The sequence below is a fragment of the Erpetoichthys calabaricus genome, chromosome 8 (genome assembly GCF_900747795.2).
Source record: "Erpetoichthys calabaricus chromosome 8, fErpCal1.3, whole genome shotgun sequence".
Classification (NCBI taxonomy): domain Eukaryota; kingdom Metazoa; phylum Chordata; class Cladistia; order Polypteriformes; family Polypteridae; genus Erpetoichthys; species Erpetoichthys calabaricus.
The window spans coordinates 162066033-162083223 of NC_041401.2; the positions used below are offsets into that span (position 1 = coordinate 162066033).

The 17191-nt window shown below is 39.6% G+C and overlaps 1 protein-coding gene across 2 annotated transcripts in view; it reads right to left on the reverse strand.

Moving 5' to 3' along the window:
* LOC114656226 (zinc finger protein 362-like) overlaps positions 1-11731 on the reverse strand; it is a 147286-nt gene extending 135555 nt beyond the window's left edge. Inside the window, exon 1 of one of the 2 annotated variants that reach the window (XM_028807698.2) lies at positions 11581-11731. The gene's annotated coding sequence lies outside the window, so the exon portion shown is untranslated. Of the gene's footprint in view, positions 1-11180 lie in introns of both variants that reach the window. The other variant, XM_051930377.1, reaches the window with a different exon arrangement.
* Between the last annotated feature and the right edge of the window lie 5460 nt (positions 11732-17191).

Here is a 17191-nt window from a genome sequence, read left to right on the forward strand (position 1 = left end):
AAAAGCCAGTATTACTGTCAGAGGAGATTAAAGGCATATTACCGACGCGCACGCCTGTATTACCGCCAGAGAAAATTAACTCTTTTAGGGCGGGTGTCGACTTTTGTCGACAGGAGGGGTTGAAGGCGAATGTCGACAAAAGTCGACATCCAGGGATAAAGGGCGACAATCAGCTGTTAATGGCTACAAATCTCACTGTCACGTCACAGGCATTCCCTCTGTGCTTGGAGGAATGCTAGACTCGTTGACTCGGCAAATAAACATTGCGTGTGCGTGAGTTGCGAAATGTAAACAAAGGCAAGATGGCACTGACATGTGAAAAGGCAGCGAAGCAAGTGCAGAAAAGAAAACACTTGGCAGACGTTGTTTTGCGCATTACCGCGGAGTCGGACTCTTGATTTTTCAGAATCGGACTTTATTGGCAGTGATCAGGAGATCGAGCAAGAGAGTTAGAAGCAGGCATCAGCTGATCAAACACCAGCCGATGCCGCGCGAGCGGATCTGCTGCCAGTTGAGTGCCTTCGCGTAGCCGATGCATCTACGGCAAGGTTCGCATGGGATAAATACACATACATTGATCCGTTGAGAGCCGATCTGGCTACCGTAGTTTACAAGACGGCATGGCTTGCTTTTGGACACGACAGATCACCAGCTGCTGTACTTCAGGCTGCTCTCTCCTGATGCTGCTTTTCAGCTACTGTCAGACGAGACAAACAGGTAGGCAGAGATTTTTTTTTAATCGTGGGCTGAGTTTGCATCGCATTCTCGTTTTTCAAAGTGGAAACCCACAACGAAAGACGAGATGAAGCACGCTGTGGCATTACAAATAGAGATGGGACAGAACTGGTGATATAACTTCAGGGAGCATTGGTCCAAACGTGTTTTGTCCCCTGGTGGCTTAGGTACGTGCTGCTGCAAAGTTTTATTCACTTCTGTAATAAACAGAAGCAAATCCCATGGGGTGAGCCAGGCTATAATGCCATACATAAAGTTCATAAAGTTTCAGAAGATGAAAAGAGGTGACAATACGGTTTTCATGCAAGCAGAAAACTTGGTGGCAGTGGCATGGCACGATGGCAAATGGGTGACTTGTCTCTCTACAGTACACACTAACAATATATGTTAGAAAATGCAGCAACAGACAATTGAAAAATAGGCATCAAAACAACACATATTGTAAGGAGTGCAATGTGGCAATGACTGAAATTGGCTGCTTTGAGCGAGATCAGACTTTGCTGTGTAAAATGTATGTGACATGTATGTGAAATCATAGAGTATGCAGGCTCATACAACATGCAAGACAGTAACATTTGTCAAAAGTAAATATTTTTTGTTGATTTGATATGTTAAACAATATTGCTTTGTGTTCTTTTTTAAAAAATGTTAGTTTTTGGAAAAATATTCAGCCCTGGGAGAAAAGAAACAAAAAAAAAAATTAGCCCTAAAAGAGTTAAAGGTATATTACGGACGTACAAGACAGTATTACTGTCACAGAAAATTAAAGACACACAATACACGGTGGCAGCCCACGAAGAATGGTCAGCTCAGCAAGTAAACATCAACAAAAGAAAGGCTGAAAGAAAGAAAAATACGACCAACAAAAAGAATGAGGTCAAAGTCCCTTGCCATTTAATATAGACTGTTCCTACTAATGTTTATGCACTACTGTTCTAGCGCCCGTTATTGTAACGGGCTAAATGACTAGAATGATAATAAAAGAACCTAGGACAACATTTTTGAGTGAGCAAACTCACTGACATTCATCAATACCAATAAATTCGTAAATACACAGAAAAAATGTGAAAATTCCATGCAGAACTTTGATCTGTGAGGCAGGAATGACAGCTATGCGCTAGCACTCTGCCTATGCTAAAACATCTGTACTAAATTTCAACCTGATTAATACTTGATGACTGTTCAGTTCTTGTCATTTGTTTGTATGCTATGTGTGTCTCTAGATCACCAAAGTACATGTGTATATTTATATTATCATACTGGTGGCTGCAGGTAATGATTTTGGGAAATAACCTAAATAAGGTCCCATATAGTGAAAGAATGTGGGGATCAGCATTCCATAATACCAATAACAACGCTTGGCAATGATTTTCTGTGGTGAATCCATACTAGCTCCTTAACAAACTTCCATGGAGAAGATCAGCAGCAAAATAAAGTGCATAGGTGGTCTCCTTTTCAAATGACATGGATAGGTTGTTTTGTAATATGTGTACAATTTAAAGGTGCGCATCAATACTCAATCTTTTGGCTTAAAAATGGACATAATCATTTTTAATGTCTTTTTCACATAGGGACTCCAGTACCCATTAGCATTAGCCTGAACTAGCAAATTATTTTTTAAAATTTATAAAATATGTCTCACTTCAGAGCACAACTTCATGTGGCAAATTACTATATACCATGATTGTGAAGTAAAAATACCATATGTATCCTTTAATGTTAGTCACTCATTTTCATTCACTTCATTACCCAATTAAATTTGAAAATGACTTACAAATCTATAAAGGTATAATTCAGCTAGCCATGATGGCACAGTTGTACAAAGGATGCCACATTAGAGCCTAGCAATCTGCACACATCAATAGTTATTGGCTTTAATCTTCATAGTTGCAACAAAATTTAACAAAACTCCTTTAGTCTTGTAAAAATAAAATAATCTGATATACAAAGTACTAATAATTTTGGCTATCTCGGGCTATACATACTGTTTAAGTCCCTTGTTTTGCTGCTTTCAGTATACAAAAGATGCAATAACTATAAAAAGACAATTAACTCAAGCAAAATTACCAAACATTATGTAATATATATACAGTGGGTACGGAAAGTATTCAGACCCCCTTCAATTTTTCACTCTTTGTCATATTGCAGCCATTTGCTAAAATCATTTACATTAATTTTTTTCCTCATTAATGTACACACAGCACCCCATATTGACAGACAAAAAAAAGAATTTTTGAAATTGTTGCAGATTTATTAAAAAAGAAAAACTGAAATATCACATGGTCCTAAGTATTCAGACCCTTGGACAAGTGATGAGCAGTGCCTGATTGTCTCCACACATACCGCTTAGAATTAAGGCCAAAAAGTTCTATCTTGGTCTCATCAGACCAGAGAATCTTATTTCTCACCATCTCAGAGTCCTTCAGGTGTCTTTTAGCAAACTCCATGCGGGCTGTCATGTGTCTTGCACTGAGGTATGTGTGGAGACAACCAGGCACTGCTCATCACTTGTCCAATACAGTCCCCACAGTGAAGCATGGTGGTGGCAGCATCATGCTGTGGGGGTGTTTTTCAGCTGCAGGGACAGGACGACTGGTTGCAATCGAGGGAAAGATGAATGCGGCCAAGTACAGGGATATCCTGGACAAAAACCTTCTCCACAGTGCTAAGGACCTCAGACTAGGCCGAAGGTTTACCTTCCAACAAGACAATGACCCTAAGCACACAGCTAAAATAACGAAGGAGTGGCTTCACAAAAACTCTGTGACTATTCTTGAATGGCCCAGCCAGAGCCCTGACTTAAACCCAATTGAGCATCTCTGGAGAGACCTAAAAATGGCTGTCCACCAACGTTTACCATCCAACCTGACAGAACTGGAGAGGATCTGCAAGGAGGAATGGCAGAGGATCCCCAAATCCAGGTGTAAAAAACTTGTTGCATCTTTCCCAAGAAGACTCATGGCTGTATTAGCTCAAAAGGGTGCTTCTACTAAATACTGAGCAAAGGGTCTGAATACTTAGGACCATGTGATATTTCAGTTTTTCTTTTTTAATAAATCTGCAACAATTTCAAAAATTCTTTTTTTTTTTCTGTCAATATGGGGTGTTGTGTGTACATTAATGAGGGAAAAAATGAATTTAAACGATTTTAGCAAATGGCTGCAATATGACAAAGAGTGAAAAATTGAAGGGGGTCTGAATACTTTCCGTACCCACTGTATATACTGTACATAATGAAAGGCTGAGTGACGGACTGACTGACTGATTCACTCAAGCACTATTTCCTTATTTAGCTAAAACGCTGAAATTTGTCAGAATGGTACATTTAGGACAGTAGGTATCCATTAAGAAAGGGCATTTCAATATATCAATATTTAAGGGTAACCCTCCCACACAACATAAAAACTTAATACCCCAAAATCTCAAAAATGCTCTGACTGATTTGATCAAAATTTGGTGATGTTGTAGAAAAAAGAAAATTAGCAGACATGGTTTATTTGTTGATATTTGTCTTTATTATTAATACAATAGCGAGAGGGAAATTAATGTCTGGTTTATACAAATAAAAGCCATCTGCAGAAACAAAGTGAAAGGAAGAAAGTGAGGCTCTAAGAAGACACATTCATTAAGTGCTATAAAGCACACATGCTTGCCACGCACTTTTCGCTGTGAACATAGTCAATTTGGGGCAACCAATCCAGTAGGATGGTATTTAATATTACCCTCACCACCTTATTTGCAACCTTATGGCAAATGCAGACGTGGCAAGTGCAATTCCTATCAATCAGGTCGCTGCTCCAGACAATTTCATCAGTGCTCACAATGTTTAAAGATCACTGACAAATGTCGCATGACATGATAGGTAGCAACTGGTGTTCTATTTTTTTTTTTCCCCAACCATGTCTGGATAACTATATTGTTGTCTTGCTGAATTACAGCATTTATCTTAGAGAACTTTTTTTTGTCTCATCTTGGAATGTGTTTAGTAATGCTGCATTTACAAAAGGCATTTTCCCCAATTTATTTTAATCTGAACCCATTTCTGAGAAACCTTTTGCCAAAACCAGTGTATGCAGTGTTGCCAAACTCAGAACAGCGATCTTCTTTTCATTCTTTCTAAAATTCTTTAAAAAGTGTTCGAATTTAGGGGTATGGCTTGGTCCCTCTTGATTATTTCAGAAAATGGACAACAGATTGATTCATTGATCTTTGAGGGGATTGAGTGGGGCTTGTAATCTTGGAGAACGTAAGCTTTGTGGTTACAATTGAAGGTGTGATAAGGGCACCTGGGCATGCACCCAGAATGCCCTGATGGTAGATCCTTCCAAAGCCCCCCCAAGGGCAAAAAAAACTTTACAAACTTCTAAATCCCAAAAAAATACCTGTTTTCACTATTGCAAATTTGCACATGAAGCTTAATATATTAATTCAAAGGAAAACTAAGCTGTTTTGCTTATCATTACTTATTATGTTATACTTGACATAATCCACAAAGCAAAAATTAGACAATCGGATGGTGGCAGCGTAATGCACTTAACCACACATGCACATCATTTTACTGTGTATACCATATGTATAAATCAAATATGAGATAAACTGATTACAGTACTTTTTTTTTTTTTTAATCAGTGCATAAGCCTTGTGTTTTTCAAAAAGGCAACACTGTTAGGCACATGCAAACTGCAATAAGTTCACAATACCAACTAACAATTGGTGTTAAGCACTTTTTGAAGTTTAAAAAAACAAGAAGTTAAAAAGAAAAAAATAAACACTTCAAATTAACTGATGGAGCCAATCTCAACTGAACAGAATGAAGAGCATTTTTTTTCTATAGTTGGTGATGATGCTGTATTTCAGGATATGATAAGAAGAGAATATGATGGTGCTTCTGAATGAGCACAAATAATTAGTAGCTTTTATTTTTTTTTTTTTTGTTGGTGGACATTTATTCAAACTTGATGCAATGCTAATTTAGGCTCTGATGTTAATGAAGAGTCAAGATTTTTAGCAGTTTTAAACTTTGAATGAATCAAGTTTAAATCACCTTTGTAACAGTACCAAATACTACTATTGTATACTGAAAACTTCTTAGGTTGTTACATGGTACTTCTGATATATCCAGCATTATAATGACTTTGAAAATTTCCCGAACAAAGCAAAATAACACAGCTAGTATTCATACAAAGCTGAAATGGTTAGCCACACTAATGCGAAGAGTTTAAAGCCCACCCCCCCCCCCCCCCCTTATTTTTAGGTAAACATAATCAACTGCCACCAAAGACATGAAAGGTCTCAATCAATATTGAAGTACCCACCCAAGAGAAAAATTATGAAAAATAAAAAGATGCTGGCAGGATCAGTCCCAGGTCACAGGTTTTCTGTGAGCAGAGCGCTAAATAAAACCTTGTACCATGTGTGGAGACTTTAAAGAAGAAAAGTTGACAAGTACGCATGACACTCCAACAGCAAAACAACATGTAAAGGCAGGGACTGATATACAACAAAACGCTGCATATGTATTGCGCTGTACATATGTGTACTTGTGTATGATACTGTATAAACAAACATGTTATACCTCAAAATCCAGCCACCACAGTTGCTTAAGTATACACAATTTATAAATGACTGCAGACAGTATAAGGCCAAATATTTAGGGCAGAGTGGTGGCTCTGAGGCTAAGGATCTGTGCTGGTATCCAGAAGGTTGCCGGTTCGAATCCCCATCACTGCCAAAAAGATCCTACTCTGCTGGGCCCTTGAGCAAGACCCTTAACCTGTAATTGCTCCAGGGGCACTGTACAATGACTGACCCTGTGCTCTGACCCCAAGGAGTATGCGAAAACTAACAAATTCCTAATACAAGAAATTGTATAAGGCGAAATAAAGAAAAAAAAAAAAGAAAAAAAAAAAAGAAGATTTTGTGGACTAAATAATCAACTGTATCCTTTAAAGACTCTGCGAGTTTACACTTGGTGGTCACTGTCAATATCTTTAATAGGTTCTATCCTATTAATCACTTAGTATATTAGTATTGAAAAAATAATTATGATGATTAACAAAAATGCTGCATTTCACGTCAGAAAAAAACAAAGGCTTGCACAAGACACATTCTTTATACAGCATAAACAACAACTTTTCATACCAGTTAAAAATCATGCCATGGATATTCAAATTAATATCCTCAAAGGGAACCTGCAATACCCTTTAATGCCTTCATTTACTTTCCAAACTCATGATTACTGTATAAAACTGAATAATATAACATTCCCAGATTCTTCTTATTCCATCACAAGGTATCAGGGGCCTGAGCCTACCCAGGTAACACCAAGTGCAAGAAAGAAACTGGTTTTAAACAGACTGCTAGGTCACTGAATACCATACTCAGGCACCCACTTTAACAATTACTCATTCATCCATTCATTCATTTTCCAAACTGGCTAATTTGCAATGACTTAACAGATGAAAAGATTTTTAAGAATATTAATATGTCACTATGATAACCCCACCTTTATAAAAACCATCATCCAGGTTCATCATTGTTGCTTCACTATGTCTGAACGGTTATTAACACAGGCATTGCAAGATGCAAAAGTTATACTTTAGACTGCAGCATTAAGAAATTATTACAGAAATTATTTTTATATTGAGTATGGGGGCAGAGTTATTCTTGATGAACAGCAGTCTATTCAGAAATTACACTAGTGTCCACCTAATATTCTTTATCAAGCAAAAAAGTTAACAGAGTTAAATGACTGTTCTATGGCTAGATACTAAGGTTTGATGTTGTTAAACTTTAGCTACAATTAAAAACTATCACGCTATGAGGGGAGGTTCAGTGGTTAATTTTGTTAAACCATAGATTCTATGTGTACAAATCAGAAAGACATGCATTTTAGGTTAACGGCTGATTTAAAATTAGCCCCATTTGATGATGACCTTGGTTGGGGCATCACTCTGTTATGGCCTGGCAACCAGTCCTTAGTTGGTTCCTACCTCACTCCATATGCTGTTGGAACAAGTTCTGGTCTGCCACAATCTTGAATTACATGAAACGGGTTTACGTATTGGGTAACAAAATGAGCATGTGGTATATTACAGAAAACATTATAAACACCTTTGAGATTTCAAATTCCACTCTGTCAATTTTAAAACTAAAAGAATCCGCAAGGGAAAGCATTTAAATAAAAAACTACAAGCACCACCAAATTTAAAGCAACCCTGCAGCAACGTCATTGTGCCATCACAAAATTTAACCATCCACACAGGAAAATGTAAAAATGATATTTATTTCTTTAATTCCCGATTTTTTCACATTGGATTTGTAGTCTCTTAACAATAACAAAATAATTCACTGGAGAATTCTTATCTCTTATCTACACTTCTGTATTCTTGTATATTGTGATGGGGTGTGCCAGGACTGGCACCATACATAAGAGTGGAAAGTGCTGCTAACTCAGAGGCCTAGGAACCTGGGTTTACTTCCTAACCTGGTCACACTCTGTGTGGAGTCCACATGTTCTTACCATGTCTTTGTGAGCAAGACCTGCTTGCTAAGTTACTTGCCCTGTTATGAAAGTGTGTAAATGTGCATCCAAGTGTGCCCAGCTATGTATTAAAATGTCCATCCATGACTAATTCCTGTCAAGATGGAATCAAGCTTTGTATGATCTTGCACTAACAGGTTCAGAAAACTGGAAGAATGGCTGTTATTTCATGTTTCTTATTCTTTGCTTTATATTCAATTTTATGCTGGTGCACATTATGAAGGTTGCTAAATATAATACCGACTGATCAAGCACAGCATGAAAATTATGGCTGAGAATGACAGCTCATTGTGTGCAAACATTAATCCATTCATTTTCTTAAGTTAACCTTTCCAGTACTACTAATTGGAAAAAAGAATTAATCACAACAGTAGTGAGTATCACAAGGGTATCATGAAAGAAACTCCTTAAAACCCAAAAACTAACTATGGGCGGGTTTAGAGTGTCCAATCCATGAGAACAAGTCTCCAGACTGAGGGACAATTCCGTGGTGGAAACTCCATTCTAATAAAATAGCAGAAACACAGTATGTTCAATGAATATTATTATCATCATGTATTCTTGAGCATCTCCAGTGGGTCAAGGCCCATTCTTCTCACGTCATCTATCATTAAAGCATGCTGAATATTCACTTATAAAGAGTCACAGGTAATTAAAGTCTCCCCTGAGGAGAACTGAGCTCAAGGCAGGAATAAACACTGAACAAAACATCAGTCTGTCCCTACATGCACATTCCACGTTAACTGCATACTGTGCCAGTTTAGAGTTAAAATAACATACACGTTACATGTTGAGAATAGGATAAGTAGCATCCAGAGGAAAAAACAGTGCCAACCCAAGGAGAATGTACACCACCAGAAAAGAAAGCCAGGATCTGTGAGGCCGCTGTACTAATCAATACACCACCATGCTGCCACATTATGAATATATATTTCCTGAATCCACTTAGTTTAATTCAGTGTTACATGTGGAATCAAAAGAACTGGACCGGCCCACTGAACATAACATTTTTCAAACTTGTGTTGTCTAATTCAGGGTTGTGGTGAGGTTGGGACCTACCCCTGTAACATCAGGTGCAAAGCAAGAAATAACATTGGAAAAAGTGTCATTCTCTAACACAGGGGTGTCGAACTCCGGGCCTACAGGGCCGCAGTGGCTACAGGGTTTCATTCTAACCCTTTTCCTAATCAGTGAGTAGTTTTCACTGCTAATTAACTCCTTTTCCCTTCATTTCAATAGCCCTGTTTTAAGGATTCAGTCCTCTGAATTGATTCGTTTCTTCAGTAAATGGCAGCCAAACAGAAATGAGACGTGAAACGAGCCAACAGATGACCAACTAAACTGGGATTTCAAACTCCAACCAATTTCACTCCAACCATTCTTTTAATGAGAAGCTGATTCTTGTTGTTAATTAAGCCCATTATTTAATTCAATGGCTTGTTGCTACTCTCATTCTGCCACAGCAGACATTTCCAAATCTGTTTATTTTTCTGTTTTTTTCTAAGAACAACGTCAAAATGTTTTGGTGACCTGAGAGATCAGCCTTACTGAGACCTTCACCTTTCTTTATTTTCAGATATTGTGAGATGGCCACAGGTGAGCTGGTGAGAAGCTGGCTTGTTTGATGTCTCATTATTGTTTGGCTACTAATTAAGGAAAAAGAGACAACTAAAGGGCCTGAGTCAAGTTCAATAAAACTAAAGCAAAAGAAAAAGAAGCTAATTAGCAGTAAAAATGGCTCACTAATGAAGATGGTTAGAATGAGAACATGCAGCCACTGCGGCCCTCCAGGACCGAAGTTCGACACCTGTGCTCTAACAGCACCCACCCACTCACTCACTCACCCTCCTCAAGTAAATTTAAAATCAGCAATTAAAATAACACTGTTGTGCTGTGGGTGTGGTGACAAACCCATATAGACACGGGAAGAATGTGCACAGGTGTGATTGTTGAACTCAATAGGTGCCATTCTCACATTTAATGTGAAAGGTATAAAGCATTGTAATGCAATGAATAAAAAAACTCGGAAAAGATTAACTTAATTAGGCATGGCATACTTAAAGAGTGAGGCATCTTCATCTGTCATGAAATGAACTTCATTTTAAATTAAAAAGAAAAAAGCCTTAGCAAAGGCAAGTATAATGCATGGGCTATTAAAAAAACACGAAACATTGGTAATCAATGCACCTACTGTATAGAAAAAGTGAAAATACAGGTTAAATATTATACGACTACGATAAATATGCGATGCCCGTATGCAGAATCATAACGTAAGGCAATATTCCAAACACAGTAGTGATGGCTGACACGCGACTCGAAAACGTAATAATATAAACTAAAAATTATAGTGCCACTTGATTTCGCGTCATACAGAGTCCCAAAGGAGGGCATACAGATAACGGTGTTCATTCCAGAATCACTCTTTAAAACCGCGCATTAAATGACAATCCGATCGCTTTCCAACTGGAGAAAAGTTGAGTAACTTTTTGTTAAACACTAGAGGTTCTTCCAAACAAGAGCCCGCATAGCAAGCAGATTTAAAAATAACTCTCCGCAATACAACCCCACCCCGCCCCCCAAGCTCAAAAAACCCCCCAGTCAGCGCCCCTCTCTTGCCGCCTCACCCACATTCTCAGACAGTTTTTATTAAAATTTTCAGACAAAAGAAAAACAAAAATGGCAGCCCGTGTTATTTTTATAAGAGGCGAGGACGCCATATTCTGCAGATCCCAAAATTGCTCGAGCCATTAGGGGAGCAATCGCACAAAAGACGAAGCAAAATCGGTCTTCAGTTTATTTGCATTAAGTGTGAGAACGATTGTTTACAAAGAACTGCAGGTTTGAATAGCCCGGCTCGAAGAAGGAAAAAAAAAAAACTTGACACTTCCTACAACAATCATGCCTTGCAAAAAGTGCTCCCTCGGCAAGGCACGATGGCCGATTGGGGCTTCTTCTCGCCGCTCGCTTTCCTTTCGTGCCATTCCGAGCCGCGAGCTGCAAATGCCGAAGCACGCCGACTCCCGTCTCGCGGAACTCATCGAGGTCCTTGCAAAACGACAAATCTTACAAAGACACGCATGTGTGTGTCTCTCCCTCGCGCTCGCTCTCCCTCCCTGAAACGTACGCCTGTTGGCTTTCCCTGGGCTGTTTTTTTTTTTAATTTGCAACTTTTTTTTTTTTTTTTTTTTTTTTTTTGCAAGTCAAATCTTCCGGAAAAAAAAAATCCTATCACCAGTAAACAAAAAGTGCTTTTAAAGTTGCAACGCTAAGATGGAAAAAGAGAGAAAGATCATAATACAGACCTGCTACGCCGATTGCAGCTTTTGGCGAATGAATATATATATATCAATATGTATACATATAAAAAGGTTGAGATGTTCTCCCTGCCTGCTCGCCTTCCTTGCGCGTCCACACCTTCCGGGTCGCCTGCTGTTCACTTCTGGGGGCTGCGAGCAGGCGGGCGCGCGGTGTTCATGATGCTCGGCGCCGGTGGTATGAAGGGCTAGGGCTGCCGATTGGTATCAAGGGGAACCTTTAATTTGCTGTGGAAGATATGAAGAAATGACATGAATAAAATAATAACTCGCACGTCGCTGAACAACACTAAGCGGGCGTTTTGTCGTAAACCGCTGCTCCCAAAATGGCTTGTTTGTCGGAGGCGCGCAGGAAGGAGGTGTCGCAAAAATGACTTCTTTGCTTATCATTTATTTAAAAAAAAAAAGTAAACTAAATATGTTCTATTCGCGCATTTGTTTTAGTACATCATCAGCTTTTTTTCTTCCTTTAGGTTGTTCCCACATTTTCGCTGGTAGGTTCTGTTAGGGGATGCACAATACGTCCATACAGTTAGGAATTGCGTCTCGTTAGCTTTTAAGATGTCTAGAGCCATAGCGGGTTTTCTCCATTCACACTCGCATCCCGTCACTAGGGATTGGAAAATGGATCGTGAAATGTTGGCGCTGACTTTCACAGGTCTGTACGACGTGGTGACCACCACGGTTACATTAAGCCTGGCCAGTCTTTTAATGCAACAAAAAGCAGCTCAGGATTCCTGGCGTGATTTTTTTTTAATGCATCGTCTCCAGTATTTTATGAAACCTTAATTTAAGTTGCGACAAATTCCAAAATTCTCACCTAGGATTGTGACCTTGATGTGGTAGCAAGCTATGGAAGGTAATTGTTGCCAAAATTAAATGCAGTTCAACTTCTTAACTGCATTACAATGTAATGCATGTGCCCTTGATGCTTTTCATTTTACCACGGTTTTATTGTGTCATCTCTGTATTATAATAAAAACAAATCCTGCAACGAGACTCTTTGGAAGATTTTTTCAAATTCCACGAGTCGAGACTTTGGCCATGAGATGTTTTCAAGTCGCACCCTCCTTTCAACCATAGAAAACCACGTACATGGTATTCTCACCTCTCATTCGTGTGAATGCTTTTGACAGACACAGTTCTTGCTCCAACAAGACATTTAATCACAAAGGGTTATCAACAGTAAAAATGAGTACACGGGCACTAGCACCGAGAAACTATGAAGTCAAACGAATTAACGGCAAAAATGATGATCGGTTACACTGCAAATTGGTTAAATGCGTATCAATAGACTATGCTGAAATGGTGGTGATGGTGTGGAAGATGAAAACATCTACTTACAATATCCTGAAGAATATCTACAACCGTTAACACCGTCGGTAATGTAGTACATCTTCAGGGGATAACATTAGATAGAATGATGGATAGATAGATAGATACTTTATTAATCCCAAGGGAAAATTCACATACTCCAGCAGCAGCATACTGATAAAAAAAACCAATATTACATTAAAGAGTGATAAAAATGCAGATATACAGACAGACAATATCTTTGTATAATGTTAATGTTTACCCACCCACCCACCCGGTGGAATTAAAGAGTCGCATAGTATAGTGTGGGGGAGGAACGATCTCCTCAGTCTGTCAGTGGAGCAGGACAGTGACAGCAGTCTGTCGCTAAAGCTGCTCCTCTGCCTGGAGATGATACTGTTCAGTGGATGCAGTGGATTCTCCATGATTGACAGGAGCCTGCTCAGCGCCCGTCGCTCTGCCACAGATGTCAAACTGTCAAGCTCCATGTCTACAATAGTGCCTGCCTTCATCACCAGCTTGTCCAGGCGTGAAGCATCTCTCTTCTTTATGCTGCCTCCCTAGCACAGCACCGCGTAGAAGAGGGCGCTCGCCACAACCGTCTGGTAGAACATCTGCAGCATCTTATTGCAGATTTTGAAGGACGCCAGCCTTCTAAGGAAGTATAGTCGGCTCTGTCCTTTCTTACACAGAGCATCAGTATTGGCAGTCCAGTCCAATTTATCATCCAGCTGCACTCCCAGGTATTTATAGGTCTGCATCCTCTGTACACAGTCACCTCTGATGATCACGGGGTCCATGAGGGGCCTGGGCCTCCTAAAATCCACCACCAGCTCCTTGGTTTTGCTGGTGTTCAGTTGTAGGTGGTTTGAGTCGCACCATTTAACAAAGTCCTTGATTAGGTTCCTGTACTCCTCCTAATGCCCACTCTTGATGCAGCCCACGGTAGCAGTGTCATCAGCGAACTTTTGCACGTGGCAGGACTCCAAGTTGTATTGGAAGTCCGATGTATATAGGCTGAACAGGACCGGAGAAAGTACAGTCCCCTGCGGTGCTCCTGTGTTGCTGACCACAATGTCAGACCTGCAGTTCCCGAGACACACATACTGAGGTCTGTCTTTAAGATAGTCCACGATCCATGCTACCAGGTATGAATCTACTCCAATCTCTGTCAGCTTAACCCTAAGGAGCAGAGGTTGGATGGTGTTGAAGGCCCTAGAGAAGTCCAGAAACATAATTCTTGCAGCATCATTGCCTCTGTCCAAGTGGGAGAGGGATCGGTGTAGCATATAGATGATGGCATCCTCCGCTCCCACCTTCTCCTGGTATGCGAACTGCAGAGGGTCGAGGGTGTGGCGGACCTGTGGCCTGAGGTGGTGAAGCAGCTTACGCTCCATGGTCTTCATCACATGTGACATCAGAGCAACAGGCCGGAAGTCATTCAGCTCACCTGGATGTGATACCTTTGGGAATGTGGTGATGCAAGATGTTTTCCAAAGCCTCGAGACTCTCCCCTGTTCCAGGCTCAGGTTGAAGATGCACTGTAAAGGACTCCCCATCTCCAACGCACAGGCCTTCAGCAGTCATGGCAATACTCCATCTGGACCCGCTGCTTTGCTGGCACAAAGTCTCCTCCACTCTCTGCTTACCTGGGCTGCTGTAATTGTGGGTTGGGGTAAACTCTCACCTATGCTGGTATCAGCAGAAGGATGGGTGGAGGGTGCAGTACTCCGAGATGAGAGTGGGTTAGAGTGGTCAAACCTGTTAAAAAAGTTGTTCATCTGGTTTGCTCTCTCCACGTCTCTCTCGATGGTGGCACCCTGCTTCGAGCTGCAGCCAGTGATGATCTTCATCCCATCCCACACTTCCTTCATGCTGTTATTCTGCAACTTCTGCTCCAGCTTTCTCCTGTACTGCTCCTTCGCCGCACTGAACTGGACTCAGAGTTCCTTCTGCATGCGCTTGATGTTGGCTACTCTTAAGCAGAAATGTTTAGAAGTGGAATGCCTTTTACTCCACCTTTTTCATGTTGATTGGTCCTTTGATTACATTCAGTTTTGGCATGATTACCATGTTACCTTGAATCAAAATGTGATATACTTGGAGTACCCTCTAAGCAACTTTAAATACATTTGCCTTGCTTTTATTTGTGAAATGCAATCTATGGACACAAAGTAAAATTCAATGCGCTTTTGTATTGTAATTTTAAACTTCCACAAAAATTGCATGCCGTAGTGAAAAGCAATTGATCATTTGGTTTGTATGTTATTTTTTATGACGCAATAAATCCATGCTAAAATGAAATGCACCATTTGCATATGCATTACATTGCAATGTAGTTAGCACACTGGATTGCATTTAATTTTGGCACATAGAATTATGTTACCTGGGTTGAGTGCAACATTATGTTATGCATGGACAACTGGGCAAAGATGATGGATCACACAAGAAATAATCCATAAAAGCTACTTATGACAATGTAAAGTGTTTTTCACACCTAGTTCATTTGGAGTGATTTTTTAAATTTTTTTTTCCAAATGCTGGAACAATTTCACCTGTAGTGTGGTTTGTTTTAGGTAGATGTGAACTCCCCAATCGCACTCTGGTACTAACCAAAACAACCGTACCAAGACTCTTTAGAAAGGGTTGTGTGGGTGTTGTACTAAGTGAACCTTGGAGCTGTTTGCCTGAGATATGACTGTAATCTGACACTGGGCCAGTCTAACCCCAAGTAATGCTGTGAAAAAATTGTGCATTCTCTAGTAGTGCCACTAAGTATCTGCTGTCGGTAATTAGGGAATCTCATTCACAGTATAATAAGTTGGTGCTTATCGTAGAGCTTTAAAAAGATACAAATTTAATGTGCACATAGGTACATGTGTAACACAATTATCATAAAACAACTTGCATGATTACCCGTTTCATAAGAGCAAGGCTAGCACCTAATTCAGGCTCAGAGCTTCTCTTGTGCATGGGTCAGTTAAATTACATACTGTACATAGGTGGTGAGAAACAAATAAAAGTGCCTTGTGAGACTGACTGTCAAACCCCCTAATCTTATACCATGAAAGTGATGCACACTGGTGGGGTGTCCACTCTATGTGATCATTTTTCAGGCGAGATGTGGACACAGAGGAAGAATAATTTTGACATAATGTATGTAGTAAATATTAAAAAAAACATTCTACATTTATTTTTAAAAAGTACTTATAAAAATTAAGACAATATGCATGTAATTTAAAATAAACTAATTTAACATTGCATTCGTATGATGGCTACTGGAGATTAAATACACAGTTTAATACAATTAAAGAAAGCTCACCTGAATACATCTACTGTTATAAAACTGAAGAAAACTGAAGCACATTAGTGTGTACCATCAGCAGAGCTTGCCTTCTTTTGTACATTTGCCTATTTGAAGCGTGTTCTTTTCATACAATGCATAGTACTCTTCCAGTTGTTTGATAAACCAAAATATTATGGAATATACGGTAACGTGCAAGCGCTTGTGTTGTTGAACCTCCATGATATCTTTTCTGAGGGAAAAAAATGTTTCTGGCCATTAAAATAAGTTCATGACATGTCCATGGGATGTTTACTGATATGTTTAGTTCAGATGAAAGTTTGCAGTTTGAAACGTAATCGAACTAACTGGAAATTGAAGCAAGGCAACAAATCATTTCCTGAATCGGAAAACAAAGCCAACATACTATGAGTGCGAAAACGCCCTTTAATTAAACATTACCATCTACAAGGTGAAGGGTTAGGGCCAGCTGCAATGTCAGTTGGGCGAGGGGCATGAGGAGACAAGATCAGAGTATATTAGATCTTGAGAAGTGAGGCTGGTTTTGGATATCTCGTATAACTTATCTTACCAGGAAAGAGTCGGAACTCATGTTGGGGGTTGAAAAATAACAACTAGATATAGACAGACTCCCCTCTATACCCAGCATTGACTCTGGAACCAACCGTGGTGTATGGCAGGGACGTGCATAAAGTGGTGACTATGGTGGCTCAAGGCCCTGCCCCCTCTGCTTATTGATCAAAGTGCCTTTCTGTCTGATTAGGACCTAATTGATTACTTCCAAGCACATTTATTTGAATCATTTCCTTTGTAAGAAACTAGAAACGAAGCAGTAATAAACATTGTGATTTGTTAAAAGAATATTCCACCCAAAAGTAATATTTGTTATAAGTTACTTTCCCTGTGCAGTTTGTATTTGAGGTTGAGAAAATTTTTTAATTGCATGTTTGCATGTGCTCCTCCTTTAACCGCCACCTTATC